The sequence below is a fragment of the Capricornis sumatraensis genome, chromosome 12 (assembly GCF_032405125.1).
Source record: "Capricornis sumatraensis isolate serow.1 chromosome 12, serow.2, whole genome shotgun sequence".
Taxonomy (NCBI): domain Eukaryota; kingdom Metazoa; phylum Chordata; class Mammalia; order Artiodactyla; family Bovidae; genus Capricornis; species Capricornis sumatraensis.
This window is the reverse complement of record NC_091080.1, coordinates 5,774,154-5,794,180: the sequence shown is the minus strand read 5'-3', so window position 1 is coordinate 5,794,180 and position 20,027 is coordinate 5,774,154.

Genomic DNA, 20,027 nt, shown 5'->3' with positions numbered 1-20,027 from the left:
GTTGCTAGGGGGCCTCTCGGGATTCCTCTCCCGTTGATACCGGGGCCAAAAACCTTGTGTGGAGTCAGGGCCGGAACCGAGGATTCCTCTCAGGGGCTGACATGGATCTTTGGGTACTTCTGGAGTCTCCCCAGGGGAGTCAGGCCTCGTCTCGAGTGGGGGCATGCACGTGCGCTTTCCTTCCAGGCTGTAGCAGCAATGTCACGCTTCCCGTCGCGTGGATCAAAGGATCTGTGGTTTTCCCTCGAGGCTTTCCCTCGAGGCTTTCCCACAGGGCTGTCCCACGTGACACCGTGGTGTGAGTCGATTCTCGGCGTGAAAAATGAGCCAGTGCAGGGCAAAGAGGTTCCTCTGGAATGGACTGAGACATCTGGGGGACTCTTGGAATGGTGGTACGACCATGGAGTTCCTCTCGCCTTTCCTGTTGAGAGTGCCTCCTCTTGAGATGCGACGGGAACGCCGGGAATTCTTTCCCGTTGAAAGCAGGGAAAGGATCCCTCATCTCGAGCTACGAGGGGGAAACGGGGCTCCTCTGGATGTGGGCGGGACCATCGTGCTTCCTCTCGAGTGGAGACGGGTATGGCGGTGAACTTCTTGAGTTGCAGCAAGGGTGTGAAAGACCCTTTCGAAGTTCCAGAGGTTAGGTGTCATTAGTCTCCAGAGGCATCATCGGAAATAGGCCTCATCTCGCCTGGAAGGGAGAACTTCCTGGATTTTCTCGAGTTGCGGCAGGTGTTCTCGAGTTACGACGGGGACCTCAGGGACCCGCCCTGGTGGCCTCAGGAGAGGCCAGTCCCCATGCGAGTTGCTAGGGGGCCTCTCGGGATTCCTCTCCCATCGATACCGGGGCCAAAAAGCTTGTGTGGAGTCAGGGCCGGAACCGAGGATTCCTCTCAGGGGCTGACATGGATCTTTGGGTACTTCTGGAGTCTCCCCAGGGGAGTCAGGCCTCGTCTCGAGTGGGGGCATGCACGTGCGCTTTCCTTCCAGGCTGTAGCAGCAATGTCACGCTTCCCGTCGCGTGGATCAAAGGATCTGTGGTTTTCCCTCGAGGCTTTCCCTCGAGGCTTTCCCACAGGGCTGTCCCACGTGCCACCGTGTTGTGAGTCGTTCCTCGGCGTGAAAGATGAGCCAGTGCAGGGCAAAGAGGTTCCTCTGGAATGGACTGAGACATCTGGGGGACTCTTGGAATGGTGGTACGACCATGGAGTTCCTCTCGCCTTTCCTGTTGAGAGTGCCTCCTCTTGAGATGCGACGGGAACGCCGGGAATTCTGTCCCGTTGAAACCAGGGAAAGGATCCCTCATCTCGAGCTACGAGGGGGAAACGGGGCTCCTCTGGATGTGGGCGGGACCATCGTGCTTCCTCTCGAGTGGAGACGGGTATGGCGGTGAACTTCTTGAGTTGCAGCAAGGGTGTGAAAGACCCTTTCGAAGTTCCAGAGGTTTGGTGTCATTAGTCTCCAGAGGCCTCATCGGAAATAGGCCTCATCTCGCCTGGAAGGGAGAACTTCCTGGATTTTCTCGAGTTGCGGCAGGTGTTCTCGAGTTACGACGGGGACCTCAGGGACCCGCCCTGGTGGCCTCAGAAGAGGCCAGTCCCTAGGCGAGTTGCTAGGGGGCCTCTCGGGATTCCTCTCCCGTTGATACCGGGGCCAAAAACCTTGTGTGGAGTCAGGGCCGGAACCGAGGATTCCTCTCAGGGGCTGACATGGATCTTTGGGTACTTCTGGAGTCTCCCCAGGGGAGTCAGGCCTCGTCTCGAGTGGGGGCATGCACGTGCGCTTTCCTTCCAGGCTGTAGCAGCAATGTCACGCTTCCCGTCGCGTGGATCAAAGGATCTGTGGTTTTCCCTCGAGGCTTTCCCTCGAGGCTTTCCCACAGGGCTGTCCCACGTGACACCGTGGTGTGAGTCGATTCTCGGCGTGAAAAATGAGCCAGTGCAGGGCAAAGAGGTTCCTCTGGAATGGACTGAGACATCTGGGGGACTCTTGGAATGGTGGTACGACCATGGAGTTCCTCTCGCCTTTCCTGTTGAGAGTGCCTCCTCTTGAGATGCGACGGGAACGCCGGGAATTCTTTCCCGTTGAAAGCAGGGAAAGGATCCCTCATCTCGAGCTACGAGGGGGAAACGGGGCTCCTCTGGATGTGGGCGGGACCATCGTGCTTCCTCTCGAGTGGAGACGGGTATGGCGGTGAACTTCTTGAGTTGCAGCAAGGGTGTGAAAGACCCTTTCGAAGTTCCAGAGGTTAGGTGTCATTAGTCTCCAGAGGCATCATCGGAAATAGGCCTCATCTCGCCTGGAAGGGAGAACTTCCTGGATTTTCTCGAGTTGCGGCAGGTGTTCTCGAGTTACGACGGGGACCTCAGGGACCCGCCCTGGTGGCCTCAGGAGAGGCCAGTCCCCATGCGAGTTGCTAGGGGGCCTCTCGGGATTCCTCTCCCATCGATACCGGGGCCAAAAAGCTTGTGTGGAGTCAGGGCCGGAACCGAGGATTCCTCTCAGGGGCTGACATGGATCTTTGGGTACTTCTGGAGTCTCCCCAGGGGAGTCAGGCCTCGTCTCGAGTGGGGGCATGCACGTGCGCTTTCCTTCCAGGCTGTAGCAGCAATGTCACGCTTCCCGTCGCGTGGATCAAAGGATCTGTGGTTTTCCCTCGAGGCTTTCCCTCGAGGCTTTCCCACAGGGCTGTCCCACGTGCCACCGTGTTGTGAGTCGTTCCTCGGCGTGAAAGATGAGCCAGTGCAGGGCAAAGAGGTTCCTCTGGAATGGACTGAGACATCTGGGGGACTCTTGGAATGGTGGTACGACCATGGAGTTCCTCTCGCCTTTCCTGTTGAGAGTGCCTCCTCTTGAGATGCGACGGGAACGCCGGGAATTCTGTCCCGTTGAAACCAGGGAAAGGATCCCTCATCTCGAGCTACGAGGGGGAAACGGGGCTCCTCTGGATGTGGGCGGGACCATCGTGCTTCCTCTCGAGTGGAGACGGGTATGGCGGTGAACTTCTTGAGTTGCAGCAAGGGTGTGAAAGACCCTTTCGAAGTTCCAGAGGTTTGGTGTCATTAGTCTCCAGAGGCCTCATCGGAAATAGGCCTCATCTCGCCTGGAAGGGAGAAATTCCTGGATTTTCTCGAGTTGCGGCAGGTGTTCTCGAATTACGACGGGGACCTCAGGGACCCGCCCTGGTGGCCTCAGGAGAGGCCAGTCCCCATGCGAGTTGCTAGGGGGCCTCTCGGGATTCCTCTCCCGTCGATACCGGGGCCAAAAACTTTGTGTGGAGTCAGGGCCGGAACCGAGGATTCCTCTCAGGGGCTGACATGGATCTTTGGGTACTTCTGGAGTCACCCCAGTGGAGTCAGGCCTCGTCTCGAGTAGGGGCATGCACGTGCGCTTTCCTTTCAGGCTGTAACAGCAATGTCACGCTTCCCGTCATGTGGATCAAAGGATCTGTGGTTTTCCCTCGAGGCTTTCCCTCGAGGCTTTCCCACAGGGCTGTCCCACGTGCCACCGTGGTGTGAGTCGATCCTCGGCGTGAAAGATGAGCCAGTGCAGGGCAAAGAGGTTCCTCTGGAATGGACTGAGACATCTGGGGGACTCTTGGAATGGTGGTACGACCATGGAGTTCCTCTCGCCTTTCCTGTTGAGAGTGCCTCCTCTTGAGATGCGACGGGAACGCCGGGAATTCTTTCCCGTTGAAAGCAGGGAAAGGATCCCTCATCTCGAGCTACGAGGGGGAAACGGGGCTCCTCTGGATGTGGGCGGGACCATCGTGCTTCCTCTCTAGTGGAGACGGGTATGGCGGTGAACTTCTTGAGTTGCAGCAAGGGTGTGAAAGACCCTTTCGAAGTTCCAGAGGTTAGGTGTCATTAGTCTCCTGACGCCTCATCGGAAATAGGCCTCATCTCGCCTGGAAGGGAGAACTTCCTGGATTTTCTCGAGTTGCGGCAGGTGTTCTCGAGTTACGACGGGGACCTCAGGGACCCGCCCTGGTGGCCTCAGGAGAGGCCAGTCCCTAGGCGAGCTGCTAGGGGGCCTCTCGGGATTCCTCTCCCGTTGATACCGGGGCCAAAAACCTTGTGTGGAGTCAAGGCCGGAACCGAGGATTCCTCTCAGGGGCTGACATGGATCTTTGGGTACTTGTGGAGTCTCCCCAGGGGAGTCAGGCCTCGTCTCGAGTGGGGGCATGCACGTGCGCTTTCCTTCCAGGCTGTAGCAGCAATGTCACGCTTCCCGTCGCGTGGATCAAAGGATCTGTGGTTTTCCCTCGAGGCTTTCCCTCGAGCCTTTCCCACAGGGCTGTCCCACGTGCCACCGTGGTGTGAGTCGATCCTCGGCGTGAAAGATGAGCCAGTGCAGGGCAAAGAGGTTCCTCTGGAATGGACTGAGACATCTGGGGGACTCTTGGAATGGTGGTACGACCATGGAGTTCCTCTCGCCTTTCCTGTTGAGAGTGCCTCCTCTTGAGATGCGACGGGAACGCCGGGAATTCTTTCCCGTTGAAAGCAGGGAAAGGATCCCTCATCTCGAGCTAAGAGGGGGAAACGGGGCTCCTCTGGATGTGGGCGGGACCATCGTGCTTCCTCTCTAGTGGAGACGGGTATGGTGGTGAACTTCTTGAGTTGCAGCAAGGCTGTGAAAGACCCTTTCGAAGTTCCAGAGGTTAGGTGTCATTAGTCTCCAGACGCCTCATCGGAAATAGGCCTCATCTCGCCTGGAAGGGAGAACTTCCTGGATTTTCTCGAGTTGCGGCAGGTGTTCTCGAGTTACGACGGGGACCTCAGTGACCCGCCCTGGTGGCCTCAGGAGAGGCCAGTCCCTATGCGAGTTGCTAGGGGGCCTCTCGGGATTCCTCTCCCGTCGATACCGGGGCCAAAAACCTTGTGTGGAGTCAGGGCCGGAACCGAGGATTCCTCTCAGGGGCTAACATGGATCTTTGGGTACTTCTGGAGTCTCCCCAGGGGAGTCAGGCCTCGTCTCGAGTGGGGGCATGCACGTGCACTTTCCTTCCAGGCTGTAGCAGCAATGTCACGCTTCCCGTCGCGTGGATCAAAGGATCTGTGGTTTTCCCTCGAGGCTTTCCCACAGGGCTGTCCCACGTGCCACCGTGGTGTGAGTCGATCCTCGGCGTGAAAGATGAGCCAGTGCAGGGCAAAGAGGTTCCTCTGGAATGGACTGAGACATCTGTGGGACTCTTGGAATGGTGGTACGACCATGGAGTTCCTCTCGCCTTTCCTGTTGAGAGTGCCTCCTCTTGAGATGCGACGGGAACGCCGGGAATTTTTTGCCGTTGAAAGCAGGGAAAGGATCCCTCATCTCGAGCTACGAGGGGGAAACGGGGCTCCTCTGGATGTGGGCGGGACCATCGTGCTTCCTCTCGAGTGGAGACGGATATGGCGGTGAACTTCTTGAGTTGCAGCAAGGGTGTGAAAGACCCTTTCGAAGTTCCAGAGGTTAGGTGTCATTAGTCTCCAGAGGCCTCATCGGAAATAGGCCTCATCTCGCCTGGAAGGGAGAACTTCCTGGATTTTCTCGAGTTGCGGCAGGTGTTCTCGAGTTACGACGGGGACCTCAGGGACCCGCCCTGGTGGCCTCAGGAGAGGCCAGTCCCCATGCGAGTTGCTAGGGGGCCTCTCGGGATTCCTCTCCCGTCGATACCGGGGCCAAAATGCTTGTGTGGAGTCAAGGCCGGAACCGAGGATTCCTCTCAGGGGCTGACATGGATCTTTGGGTACTTCTGGAGTCTCCCCAGTGGAGTCAGGCCTCGTCTCGAGTGGGGGCATGCACGTGCGCTTTCCTTCCAGGCTGTAGCAGCAATGTCACGCTTCCCGTCGCTTGGATCAAAGGATCTGTGGTTTTCCCTCGAGGCTTTCCCTCGAGGCTTTCCCACAGGGCTGTCCCACGTGCCACCGTGGTGTGAGTCGATCCTCGGCGTGAAAGATGAGCCAGTGCAGGGCAAAGAGCTTCCCCTGGAATGGACTGAGACATCTGGGGGACTCTTGGAATGGTGGTACGACCATGGAGTTCCTCTCGCCTTTCCTGTTGAGAGTGCCTCCTCTTGAGATGCGACGGGAACGCAGGGAATTCTTTCCCGTTGAAAGCAGGGAAAGGATCCCTCATCTCGAGCTACGAGGGGGAAACGGGGCTCCTTTGGATGTGGTCGGGACCATCGTGCTTCCTCTCGAGTGGAGACGGGTATGGTGGTGAACTTCTTGAGTTGCAGCAAGGGTGTGAAAGACCCTTTCGAAGTTCCAGAGGTTAGGTGTCATTAGTCTCCAGACGCCTCATCGGAAATAGGCCTCATCTCGCCTGGAAGGGAGAACTTCCTGGATTTTCTCGAGTTGCGGCAGGTGTTCTCGAGTTATGACGGGGACCTCAGGGACCGGCCCTGGTGGCCTCAGGAGAGGCCAGTCCCCATGCGAGTTGCTAGGGGGCCTCTCGGGATTCCTCTCCCGTCGATACCGGGGCCAAAAAGCTTGTGTGGAGTCAGGGCCGGAACCGAGGATTCCTCTCAGGGGCTGACATGGATCTTTGGGTACTTCTGGAGTCTCCCCAGGGGAGTCAGGCCTCGTCTCGAGTGGGGGCATGCACGTGCGCTTTCCTTCCAGGCTGTAGCAGCAATGTCACGCTTCCCGTCGCGTGGATCAAAGGATCTGTGGTTTTTCCTCAAGGCTTTCCCTCGAGGCTTTCCCACAGGGCTGTCCCACGTGCCACCGTGTTGTGAGTCGATCCTCGGCGTGAAAGATGAGCCAGTGCAGGGCAAAGAGGTTCCTCTGGAATGGACTGAGACATCTGGGGGACTCTTGGAATGGTGGTACGACCATGGAGTTCCTCTCGCCTTTCCTGTTGAGAGTGCCTCCTCTTGAGATGCGACGGGAACGCCGGGAATTCTTTCCCGTTGAAACCAGGGAAAGGATCCCTCATCTCGAGCTACGAGGGGGAAACGGGGCTCCTCTGGATGTGGGCGGGACCATCGTGCTTCCTCTCGAGTGGAGACGGGTATGGCGGTGAACTTCTTGAGTTGCAGCAAGGGTGTGAAAGACCCTTTCGAAATTCCAGAGGTTTGGTGTCATTAGTCTCCAGAGGCCTCATCGGAAATAGGCCTCATCTCGCCTGGAAGGGAGAACTTCCTGGATTTTCTCGAGTTGCGGCAGGTGTTCTCGAGTTACGACGGGGACCTCAGGGACCCGCCCTGGTGGCCTCAGGAGAGGCCAGTCCCCATGCGAGTTGCTAGGGGGTCTCTCGGGATTCCTCTCCCGTCGATACCGGGGCCAAAAAGCTTGTGTGGAGTCAGGGCCGGAACCGAGGATTCTTCTCAGGGGCTGACATGGATCTTTGGGTACTTCTGGAGTCTCCCCAGGGGAGTCAGGCCTCGTCTCGAGTGGGGGCATGCATGTGCGCTTTCCTTCCAGGCTGTTCCAGCAATGTCATGCTTCCCGTCGCGTGGATCAAAGGATCTGTGGTTTTCCCTCGAGGCTTTCCCTCGAGGCTTTCCCACAGGGCTGTCCCACGTGCCACCGTGTTGTGAGTCGATCCTCGGCGTGAAAGATGAGCCAGTGCAGGGCAAAGTGGTTCCTCTGGAATGGACTGAGACATCTGGGGGACTCTTGGAATGGTGGTACGACCATAGAGTTCCTCTCGCCTTTCCTGTTGAGAGTGCCTCCTCTTGAGATGCGACGGGAACGCCGGGAATTCTTACCCGTTGAAAGCAGGGAAAGGATCCCTCATCTCGAGCTACGAGGGGGAAACGGGGCTCCTCTGGATGTGGGCGGGACCATCGTGCTCCCTCTCGAGTGGAGACGGATATGGCGGTGAACTTCTTGAGTTGCAGCAAAGGTGTGAAAGACCCTTTCGAAGTTCCAGAGGTTAGGTGTCATTAGTCTCCAGAGGCCTCATCGGAAATAGGCCTCATCTCGCCAGGAAGGGAGAACTTCCTGGATTTTCTCGAGTTGCGGCAGGTGTTCTCGAGTTACGACGGGGACCTCAGGGACCCGCCCTGGTGGCCTCAGGAGAGGCCAGTCCCCATGCGAGTTGCTAGGGGGCCTCTCGGGATTCCTCTCCCGTCGATACCGGGGCCAAAAAGCTTGTGTGGAGTCAAGGCCGGAACCGAGGATTCCTCTCAGGGGCTGACATGGATCTTTGGGTACTTCTGGAGTCTCCCCAGGGGAGTCAGGCCTCGTCTCGAGTGGGGGCATGCACGTGCGCTTTCGTTCCAGGCTGTAGCAGCAATGTCACGCTTCCCGTCGCGTAGATCAAAGGATCTGTGGTTTTCCCTCGAGGCTTTCCCTCGAGGCTTTCCCACAGGGCTGTCCCACGTGCCACCGTGGTGTGAGTCGATCCTCGGCGTGAAAGATGAGCCAGTGCAGGGCAAAGAGGTTCCTCTGGAATGGACTGAGACATCTGGGGGACTCTTGGAATGGTGGTACGACCATGGAGTTCCTCTCGCCTTTCCTGTTGAGAGTGCCTCCTCTTGAGATGCGACGGGAACGCCGGGAATTTTTTGCCGTTGAAAGCAGGGAAAGGATCCCTCATCTCGAGCTACGAGGGGGAAACGGGGCTCCTCTGGATGTGGGCGGGACCATCGTGCTTTCTCTCGAGTGGAGACGGGTATGGCGGTGAACTTCTTGAGTTGCAGCAAGGGTGTGAAAGACCCTTTCGAAGTTCCAGAGGTTAGGTGTCATTAGTCTCCAGACGCCTCATCGGAAATAGGCCTCATCTCGCCTGGAAGGGAGAACTTCCTTGATTTTCTCGAGTTGCGGCAGGTGTTCTCGAGTTACGACGGGGACCTCAGGGACCCGCCCTGTTGGCCTCAGGAGAGGCCAGTCCCTATGCGTGTTGCTAGGAGGCCCCTCGGGATTCCTCTCCCGTCGATACCGGGGCCAAAAACCTTGTGTGGAGTCAGGGCCGGAACCGAGGATTCCTCTCAGGGACTGATATGGATCTTTGGGTACTTCTGGAGACTCGCCAGGGGAGACAGGCCTCGTCTCGGGTGGGGGCATGCACGTGCACTTTCCTTCCAGGCTGTAGCAGCAATGTCACGCTTCCCGTCGCGTGGATCAAAGGATCTGCGGTTTTCGCTCGAGGCTTTCCCTCGAGGCTTTCCCACAGGGCTGTCCCACGTGACACCGTGGTGTGAGTCGATTCTCGGCGTGAAAAATGAGCCAGTGCAGGGCAAAGAGGTTCCTCTGGAATGGACTGAGACATCTGGGGGACTCTTGGAATGGTGGGACGACCACGGAGTTCCTCTCGCCTTTCCTGTTGAGAGTGCCTCCTCTTGAGATGCGACGGGAACGCCGGGAATTCTTTCCCGTTGAAAGCAGGGAAAGGATCCCTCATCTCGAGCTACGAGGGGGAAACGGGGCTCCTCTGGATGTGGGCGGGACCATCGTGCTTCCTCTTGAGTGGACACGGGTATGGCGGTGAACTTCTTGAGTTGCAGCAAGGGTGTGAAAGACCCTTTCGAAGTTCCAGAGGTTAGGTGTCATTAGTCTCCAGACGCCTCATCGGAAATAGGCCTCATCTCGCCTGGAAGGGAGAACTTCCTGGATTTTCTCGATTTGCGGCAGGTGTTCTCGAGTTACGACGGGGACCTCAGGGACCCGCCCTGGTGGCCTCAGGAGAGGCCAGTCCCCATGCGAGTTGTTAGGGGCCCTCTCGGGATTCCTCTCCCGTCGATACCGGGGCCAAAAACCTTGTGTGGAGTCAGGGCCGGAACCGAGGATTCCTCTCAGGGGCTGACATGGATCTTTGGGTACTTCTGGAGTCTCCCCAGGGGAGTCAGGCCTCGTCTCGAGTGGGGGCATGCGCGTGCGCTTTCCTTCCAGGCTTTAGCAGCAATGTCACGCTTCCCGTCGCTTGGATCAAAGGATCTGTGGTTTTCCCTCGAGGCTTTCCCTCGAGGCTTTCCCACAGGGCTGTCCCACGTGCCACCGTGGTGTGAGTCGATCCTCGGCGTGAAAGATGAGCCAGTGCAGGGCAAAGAGGTTCCTATGGAATGGACTGAGACATCTGGGGGACTCTTGGAATGGTTGTACGACCATGGAGTTCCTCTCGCCTTTCCTGTTGAGAGTGCCTCCTCTTGAGATGCGACGGGAACGCCGGGAATTCTTTCCCGTTGAAAGCAGGGAAAGGATCCCTCATCTCGAGCTACGAGGGGGAAACGGGGCTCCTCTGGATGTGGGCGGGACCATCGTGCTTCCTCTCGAGTGGAGACGGGTATGGCGGTGAACTTCTTGAGTTGCAGCAAGGGTGTGAAAGACCCTTTCGAAGTTCCAGAGGTTAGGTGTCATTAGACTCCAGACGCCTCATCGGAAATAGGCCTCATCTCGCCTGGAAGGGAGAACTTCCTGGATTTTCTCGAGTTGCGGCAGGTGTTCTCGAGTTACGACGGGGACCTCAGGGACCCGCCCTGGTGGCCTCAGGAGAGGCCAGTCCCTAGGCGAGTTGCTAGGGGGCCTCTCGGGATTCCTCTCCCGTTGATACCGGGGCCAAAAACCTTGTGTGGAGTCAGGGCCGGAACCGAGGATTCCTCTCAGGGGCTGACATGGATCTTTGGGTACTTCTGGAGTCTCCCCAGGGGAGTCAGGCTTCGTCTCGAGTGGGGGCATGCACGTGCGCTTTCCTTCCAGGCTGTAGCAGCAATGTCACGCTTCCCGTCGCGTGGATCAAAGGATCTGTGGTTTTCCCTCGAGGCTTTCCCTCGAGGCTTTCCCACAGGGCTGTCCCACGTGCCACCGTGGTGTGAGTCAATCCTGGGCGTGAAAGATGAGCCAGTGCAGGGCAAAGAGGTTCCTCTGGAATGGACTGAGACATCTGGGGGACTCTTGGAATGGTGGTACGACCATGGAGTTCCTCTCGCCTTTCCTGTTGAGAGTGCCTCCTCTTGAGATGCGACGGGAACGCCGGGAATTCTTTCCCGTTTAAAGCAGGGAAAGGATCCCTCATCTCGAGCTACGAGGGGGAAACGGGGCTCCTCTGGATGTGGGCGGGACCATCGTGCTTCCTCTCTAGTGGAGACGGGTATGGTGGTGAACTTCTTGAGTTGCAGCAAGGCTGTGAAAGACCCTTTCGAAGTTCCAGAGGTAAGGTGTCATTAGTCTCCAGACGCCTCATCGGAAATAGGCCTCATGTCGCCTGGAAGGGAGAACTTCCTGGATTTTCTCGAGTTGCGGCAGGTGTTCTCGAGTTACGACGGGGACCTCAGGGACCCGCCCTGGTGGCCTCAGGAGAGGCCAGTCCCTATGCGAGTTGCTAGGGGGCCTCTCGGGATTCCTCTCCCGTCGATACCGGGGCCAAAAACCTTGTGTGGAGTCAGGGCCGGAACCGAGGATTCCTCTTAGGGGCTGACATGGATCTTTGGGTACTTCTGGAGTCTCCCCAGGGGAGTCAGGCCTCGTCTCGAGTGGGGGCATGCACGTGCACTTTCCTTCCAGGCTGTAGCAGCAATGTCACGCTTCCCGTCGCGTGGATCAAATGATGTGTGGTTTTCCCTCGAGGCTTTCCCACAGGGCTGTCCCACGTGCCACCGTGGTGTGAGTCGATCCTCGGCGTGAAAGATGAGCCAGTGCAGGGCAAAGAGGTTCCTCTGGAATGGACTGAGACATCTGGGGGACTCTTGGAATGGTGGTACGACCATGGAGTTCCTCTCGCCTTTCCTGTTGAGAGTGCCTCCTCTTGAGATGCGACGGGAACGCCGGGAATTTTTTGCCGTTGAAAGCAGGGAAAGGATCCCTCATCTCGAGCTACGAGGGGGAAACGGGGCTCCTCTGGATGTGGGCGGGACCATCGTGCTTTCTCTCGAGTGGAGACGGGTATGGCGGTGAACTTCTTGAGTTGCAGCAAGGGTGTGAAAGTCCCTTTCGAAGTTCCAGAGGTTAGGTGTCATTAGTCTCCAGACGCCTCATCGGAAATAGGCCTCATCTCGCCTGGAAGGGAGAACTTCCTTGATTTTCTCGAGTTGCGGCAGGTGTTCTCGAGTTACGACGGGGACCTCAGGGACCCGCCCTGTTGGCCTCAGGAGAGGCCAGTCCCTATGCGTGTTGCTAGGGGGCCCCTCGGGATTCCTCTCCCGTCGATACCGGGGCCAAAAACCTTGTGTGGAGTCAGGGCCGGAACCGAGGATTCCTCTCAGGGACTGATATGGATCTTTGGGTACTTCTGGAGACTCGCCAGGGGAGACAGGCCTCGTCTCGTGTGGGGGCATGCACGTGCACTTTCCTTCCAGGCTGTAGCAGCAATGTCACGCTTCCCGTCGCGTGGATCAAAGGATCTGCGGTTTTCGCTCGAGGCTTTCCCTCGAGGCTTTCCCACAGGGCTGTCCCACGTGACACCGTGGTGTGAGTCGATTCTCGGCGTGAAAAATGAGCCAGTGCAGGGCAAAGAGGTTCCTCTGGAATGGACTGAGACATCTGGGGGACTCTTGGAATGGTGGGACGACCATGGAGTTCCTCTCGCCTTTCCTGTTGAGAGTGCCTCCTCTTGAGATGCGACGGGAACGCCGGGAATTCTTTCCCGTTGAAAGCAGGGAAAGGATCCCTCATCTCGAGCTACGAGGGGGAAACGGGGCTCCTCTGGATGTGGGCGGGACCATCGTGCTTCCTCTTGAGTGGACACGGGTATGGCGGTGAACTTCTTGAGTTGCAGCAAGGGTGTGAAAGACCCTTTCGAAGTTCCAGAGGTTAGGTGTCATTAGTCTCCAGACGCCTCATCGGAAATAGGCCTCATCTCGCCTGGAAGGGAGAACTTCCTGGATTTTCTCGATTTGCGGCAGGTGTTCTCGAGTTACGACGGGGACCTCAGGGACCCGCCCTGGTGGCCTCAGGAGAGGCCAGTCCCCATGCGAGTTGTTAGGGGCCCTCTCGGGATTCCTCTCCCGTCGATACCGGGGCCAAAAACCTTGTGTGGAGTCAGGGCCGGAACCGAGGATTCCTCTCAGGGGCTGACGTGGATCTTTGGGTACTTCTGGAGTCTCCCCAGGGGAGTCAGGCCTCGTCTCGAGTGGGGGCATGCACGTGCGCTTTCCTTCCAGGCTGTAGCAGCAATGTCACGCTTCCCGTCGCTTGGATTAAAGGATCTGTGGTTTTCCCTCGAGGCTTTCCCTCGAGGCTTTCCCACAGGGCTGTCCCACGTGCCACCGTGGTGTGAGTCGATCCTCGGCGTGAAAGATGAGCCAGTGCAGGGCAAAGAGCTTCCTCTGGAATGGACTGAGACATCTGGGGGACTCTTGGAATGGTGGTACGACCATGGAGTTCCTCTCGCCTTTCCTGTTGAGAGTGCCTCCTCTTGAGATGCGACGGGAACGCCGGGAATTCTTTCCCGTTGAAAGCAGGGAAAGGATCCCTCATCTCGAGCTACGAGGGGGAAACGGGGCTCCTTTGGATGTGGTCGGGACCATCGTGCTTCCTCTCGAGTGGAAACGGGTATGGTGGTGAACTTCTTGAGTTGCAGCAAGGGTGTGAAAGACCCTTTCGAAGTTCCAGAGGTTAGGTGTCATTAGTCTCCAGACGCCTCATCGGAAATAGGCCTCATCTCGCCTGGAAGGGAGAACTTCCTGGATTTTCTCGAGTTGCGGCAGGTGTTCTCGAGTTACGACGGGGACCTCAGGGACCGGCCCTGGTGGCCTCAGGAGAGGCCAGTCCCCATGCGAGTTGCTAGGGGGCCTCTCGGGATTCCTCTCCCGTCGATACCGGGGCCAAAAAGCTTGTGTGGAGTCAGGGCCGGAACCGAGGATTCCTCTCAGGGGCTGACATGGATCTTTGGGTACTTCTGGAGTCTCCCCAGGGGAGTCAGGCCTCGTCTCGAGTGGGGGCATGCACGTGCGCTTTCCTTCCAGGCTGTAGCAGCAATGTCACGCTTCCCGTCGCGTGGATCAAAGGATCTGTGGTTTTCCCTCGAGGCTTTCCCACAGGGCTGTCCCACGTGCCACCGTGGTGTGAGTCGATCCTCGGCGTGAAAGATGAGCCAGTGCAGGGCAAAGAGGTTCCTCTGGAATGGACTGAGACATCTGGGGTCTCTTGGAATGGTGGTACGACCATGGAGTTCCTCTCGCCTTTCCTGTTGAGAGTGCCTCCTCTTGAGATGCGACGGGAACGCCGGGAATTCTTTGCCGTTGAAAGCAGGGAAAGGATCCCTCATCTCGAGCTACGAGGGGGAAACGGGGCTCCTCTGGATGTGGGCGGGACCATCGTGCTTCCTCTCGAGTAGAGACGGGTATGGCGGTGAACTTCTTGAGTTGCACCAAGGGTGTGAAAGACCCTTTCGAAGTTCCAGAGGTTTGGTGTCATTAGTCTCCAGAGGCCTCATCGGAAATAGGCCTCATCTCGCCTGGAAGGGAGAACTTCCTGGATTTTCTCGAGTTGCGGCAGGTGTTCTCGAGTTACGACGGGGACCTCAGGGACCCGCCCTGGTGGCCTCAGGAGAGGCCAGTCCCCATGCGAGTTGCTAGGGGGCCTCTCGGGATTCCTCTCCCGTCGATACCGGGGCCAAAAACCTTGTGTGGAGTCAGGGCCGGAACCGAGGATTCCTCTCAGGGGCTGACATGGATCTTTGGGTACTTCTGGAGTCTCCCCAGTGGAGTCAGACCTCGTCTCGAGTGGGGGCATGCACGTGCGCTTTCCTTCCAGGCTGTAGCAGCAATGTCACGCTTCCCGTCGCGTGGATCAAAGGATCTGTGGTTTTCCCTCGAGGCTTTCCCTCGAGGCTTTCCCACAGGGCTCTCCCACGTGCCACCGTGGTGTGAGTCGATCCTCGGCGTGAAAGATGAGCCAGTGCAGGGCAAAGAGGTTCCTCTGGAATGGACTGATACATCTGGGGGACTCTTGGAATGGTGGTACGACCATGGAGTTCCTCTCGCCTTTCCTGTTGAGAGTGCCTCCTCTTGAGATGCGACGGGAACGCCGGGAATTCTTTCCCGTTGAAAGCAGGGAAAGGATCCCTCATCTCGAGCTACGAGGGGGAAACGGGGCTCCTCTGGATGTGGGCGGGACCATCGTGCTTCCTCTCGAGTGGAGACGGGTATGGCGGTGAACTTCTTGAGTTGCAGCAAGGGTGTGAAAGACCCTTTCGAAGTTCCAGAGGTTAGGTGTCATTAGACTCCAGACGCCTCATCGGAAATAGGCCTCATCTCGCCTGGAAGGGAGAACTTCCTGGATTTTCTCGAGTTGCGGCAGGTGTTCTCGAGTTACGACGGGGACCTCAGGGACCCGCCCTGGTGGCCTCAGGAGAGGCCAGTCCCTAGGCGAGTTGCTAGGGGGCCTCTCGGGATTCCTCTCCCGTTGATACCGGGGCCAAAAACCTTGTGTGGAGTCAGGGCCGGAACCGAGGATTCCTCTCAGGGGCTGACATGGATCTTTGGGTACTTCTGGAGTCTCCCCAGGGGAGTCAGGCCTCGTCTCGAGTGGGGGCATGCACGTGCGCTTTCCTTCCAGGCTGTAGCAGCAATGTCACGCTTCCCGTCGCGTGGATCAAAGGATCTGTGGTTTTCCCTCGAGGCTTTCCCTCGAGGCTTTCCCACAGGGCTGTCCCACGTGCCACCGTGGTGTGAGTCAATCCTGGGCGTGAAAGATGAGCCAGTGCAGGGCAAAGAGGTTCCTCTGGAATGGACTGAGACATCTGGGGGACTCTTGGAATGGTGGTACGACCATGGAGTTCCTCTCGCCTTTCCTGTTGAGAGTGCCTCCTCTTGAGATGCGACGGGAACGCCGGGAATTCTTTCCCGTTTAAAGCAGGGAAAGGATCCCTCATCTCGAGCTACGAGGGGGAAACGGGGTTCCTCTGGATGTGGGCGGGACCATCGTGCTTCCTCTCTAGTGGAGACGGGTATGGTGGTGAACTTCTTGAGTTGCAGCAAGGCTGTGAAAGACCCTTTCGAAGTTCCAGAGGTAAGGTGTCATTAGTCTCCAGACACCTCATCGGAAATAGGCCTCATGTCGCCTGGAAGGGAGAACTTCCTGGATTTTCTCGAGTTGCGGCAGGTGTTCTCGAGTTACGACGGGGACCTCAGGGACCCGCCCTGGTGGCCTCAGGAGAGGCCAGTCCCTATGCGAGTTGCTAGGGGGCCTCTCGGGATTCCTCTCCCGTCGATACCGGGGCCAAAAACCTTGTGTGGAGTCAGGGCCGGAACCGAGGATTCCTCTTAGGGGCTGACATGGATCTTTGGGTACTTCTGGAGTCTCCCCAGGGGAGTCAGGCCTCGTCTCTAGTGGGGGCATGCACGTGCACTTTCCTTCCAGGCTGTAGCAGCAATGTCACGCTTCCCGTCGCGTGGATCAAATGATGTGTGGTTTTCCCTCGAGGCTTTCCCACAGGGCTGTCCCACGTGCCACCGTGGTGTGAGTCGATCCTCGGCGTGAAAGATGAGCCAGTGCAGGGCAAAGAGGTTCCTCTGGAATGGACTGAGACATCTGGGGGACTCTTGGAATGGTGGTACGACCATGGAGTTCCTCTCGCCTTTCCTGTTGAGAGTGCCTCCTCTTGAGATGCGACGGGAACGCCGGGAATTTTTTGCCGTTGAAAGCAGGGAAAGGATCCCTCATCTCGAGCTACGAGGGGGAAACGGGGCTCCTCTGGATGTGGGCGGGACCATCGTGCTTTCTCTCGAGTGGAGACGGGTATGGCGGTGAACTTCTTGAGTTGCAGCAAGGGTGTGAAAGACCCTTTCGAAGTTCCAGAGGTTAGGTGTCATTAGTCTCCAGACGCCTCATCGGAAATAGGCCTCATCTCGCCTGGAAGGGAGAACTTCCTGGATTTTCTCGATTTGCGGCAGGTGTTCTCGAGTTACGACGGGGACCTCAGGGACCCGCCCTGGTGGCCTCAGGAGAGGCCAGTCCCCATGCGAGTTGTTAGGGGCCCTCTCGGGATTCCTCTCCCGTCGATACCGGGGCCAAAAACCTTGTGTGGAGTCAGGGCCGGAACCGAGGATTCCTCTCAGGGGCTGACATGGATCTTTGGGTACTTCTGGAGTCTCCCCAGGGGAGTCAGGCCTCGTCTCGAGTGGGGGCATGCGCGTGCGCTTTCCTTCCAGGCTTTAGCAGCAATGTCACGCTTCCCGTCGCTTGGATCAAAGGATCTGTGGTTTTCCCTCGAGGCTTTCCCTCGAGGCTTTCCCACAGGGCTGTCCCACGTGCCACCGTGGTGTGAGTCGATCCTCGGCGTGAAAGATGAGCCAGTGCAGGGCAAAGAGGTTCCTATGGAATGGACTGAGACATCTGGGGGACTCTTGGAATGGTGGTACGACCATGGAGTTCCTCTCGCCTTTCCTGTTGAGAGTGCCTCCTCTTGAGATGCGACGGGAACGCCGGGAATTCTTTCCCGTTGAAAGCAGGGAAAGGATCCCTCATCTCGAGCTACGAGGGGGAAACGGGGCTCCTCTGGATGTGGGCGGGACCATCGTGCTTCCTCTCGAGTGGAGACGGGTATGGCGGTGAACTTCTTGAGTTGCAGCAAGGGTGTGAAAGACCCTTTCGAAGTTCCAGAGGTTAGGTGTCATTAGACTCCAGACGCCTCATCGGAAATAGGCCTCATCTCGCCTGGAAGGGAGAACTTCCTGGATTTTCTCGAGTTGCGGCAGGTGTTCTCGAGTTACGACGGGGACCTCAGGGACCCGCCCTGGTGGCCTCAGGTGAGGCCAGTCCCTAGGCGAGTTGCTAGGGGGCCTCTCGGGATTCCTCTCCCGTTGATACCGGGGCCAAAAACCTTGTGTGGAGTCAGGGCCGGAACCGAGGATTCCTCTCAGGGGCTGACATGGATCTTTGGGTACTTCTGGAGTCTCCCCAGGGGAGTCAGGCCTCGTCTCGAGTGGGGGCATGCACGTGCGCTTTCCTTCCAGGCTGTAGCAGCAATGTCACGCTTCCCGTCGCGTGGATCAAAGGATCTGTGGTTTTCCCTCGAGGCTTTCCCTCGAGGCTTTCCCACAGGGCTGTCCCACGTGCCACCGTGGTGTGAGTCAATCCTGGGCGTGAAAGATGAGCCAGTGCAGGTCAAAGAGGTTCCTCTGGAATGGACTGAGACATCTGGGGGACTCTTGGAATGGTGGTACGACCATGGAGTTCCTCTCGCCTTTCCTGTTGAGAGTGCCTCCTCTTGAGATGCGACGGGAACGCCGGGAATTCTTTCCCGTTTAAAGCAGGGAAAGGATCCCTCATCTCGAGCTACGAGGGGGAAACGGGGCTCCTCTGGATGTGGGCGGGACCATCGTGCTTCCTCTCTAGTGGAGACGGGTATGGTGGTGAACTTCTTGAGTTGCAGCAAGGCTGTGAAAGACCCTTTCGAAGTTCCAGAGGTAAGGTGTCATTAGTCTCCAGACGCCTCATCGGAAATAGGCCTCATGTCGCCTGGAAGGGAGAACTTCCTGGATTTTCTCGAGTTGCGGCAGGTGTTCTCGAGTTACGACGGGGACCTCAGGGACCCGCCCTGGTGGCCTCAGGAGAGGCCAGTCCCTATGCGAGTTGCTAGGGGGCCTCTCGGGATTCCTCTCCCGTCGATACCGGGGCCAAAAACCTTGTGTGGAGTCAGGGCCGGAACCGAGGATTCCTCTTAGGGGCTGACATGGATCTTTGGGTACTTCTGGAGTCTCCCCAGGGGAGTCAGGCCTCGTCTCGAGTGGGGGCATGCACGTGCACTTTCCTTCCAGGCTGTAGCAGCAATGTCACGCTTCCCGTCGCGTGGATCAAATGATGTGTGGTTTTCCCTCGAGGCTTTCCCACAGGGCTGTCCCACGTGCCACCGTGGTGTGAGTCGATCCTCGGCGTGAAAGATGAGCCAGTGCAGGGCAAAGAGGTTCCTCTGGAATGGACTGAGACATCTGGGGGACTCTTGGAATGGTGGTACGACCATGGAGTTCCTCTCGCCTTTCCTGTTGAGAGTGCCTCCTCTTGAGATGCGACGGGAACGCCGGGAATTCTTTCCCGTTGAAAGCAGGGAAAGGATCCCTCATCTCGAGCTACGAGGGGGAAACGGGGCTCCTCTGGATGTGGGCGGGACCATCGTGCTTCCTCTCGAGTGGAGACGGGTATGGCGGTGAACTTCTTGAGTTGCAGCAAGGGTGTGAAAGACCCTTTCGAAGTTCCAGAGGTTAGGTGTCATTAGACTCCAGACGCCTCATCGGAAATAGGCCTCATCTCGCCTGGAAGGGAGAACTTCCTGGATTTTCTCGAGTTGCGGCAGGTGTTCTCGAGTTACGACGGGGACCTCAGGGACCCGCCCTGGTGGCCTCAGGAGAGGCCAGTCCCTAGGCGAGTTGCTAGGGGGCCTCTCGGGATTCCTCTCCCGTTGATACCGGGGCCAAAAACCTTGTGTGGAGTCAGGGCCGGAACCGAGGATTCCTCTCAGGGGCTGACATGGATCTTTGGGTACTTCTGGAGTCTCCCCAGGGGAGTCAGGCCTCGTCTCGAGTGGGGGCATGCACGTGCGCTTTCCTTCCAGGCTGTAGCAGCAATGTCACGCTTCCCGTCGCGTGGATCAAAGGATCTGTGGTTTTCCCTCGAGGCTTTCCCTCGAGGCTTTCCCACAGGGCTGTCCCACGTGCCACCGTGGTGTGAGTCAATCCTGGGCGTGAAAGATGAGCCAGTGCAGGTCAAAGAGGTTCCTCTGGAATGGACTGAGACATCTGGGGGACTCTTGGAATGGTGGTACGACCATGGAGTTCCTCTCGCCTTTCCTGTTGAGAGTGCCTCCTCTTGAGATGCGACGGGAACGCCGGGAATTCTTTCCCGTTTAAAGCAGGGAAAGGATCCCTCATCTCGAGCTACGAGGGGGAAACGGGGCTCCTCTGGATGTGGGCGGGACCATCGTGCTTCCTCTCTAGTGGAGACGGGTATGGTGGTGAACTTCTTGAGTTGCAGCAAGGGTGTGAAAGACCCTTTCGAAGTTCCAGAGGTAAGGTGTCATTAGTCTCCAGACGCCTCATCGGAAATAGGCCTCATGTCGCCTGGAAGGGAGAACTTCCTGGATTTTCTCGAGTTGCGGCAGGTGTTCTCGAGTTACGACGGGGACCTCAGGGACCCGCCCTGGTGGCCTCAGGAGAGGCCAGTCCC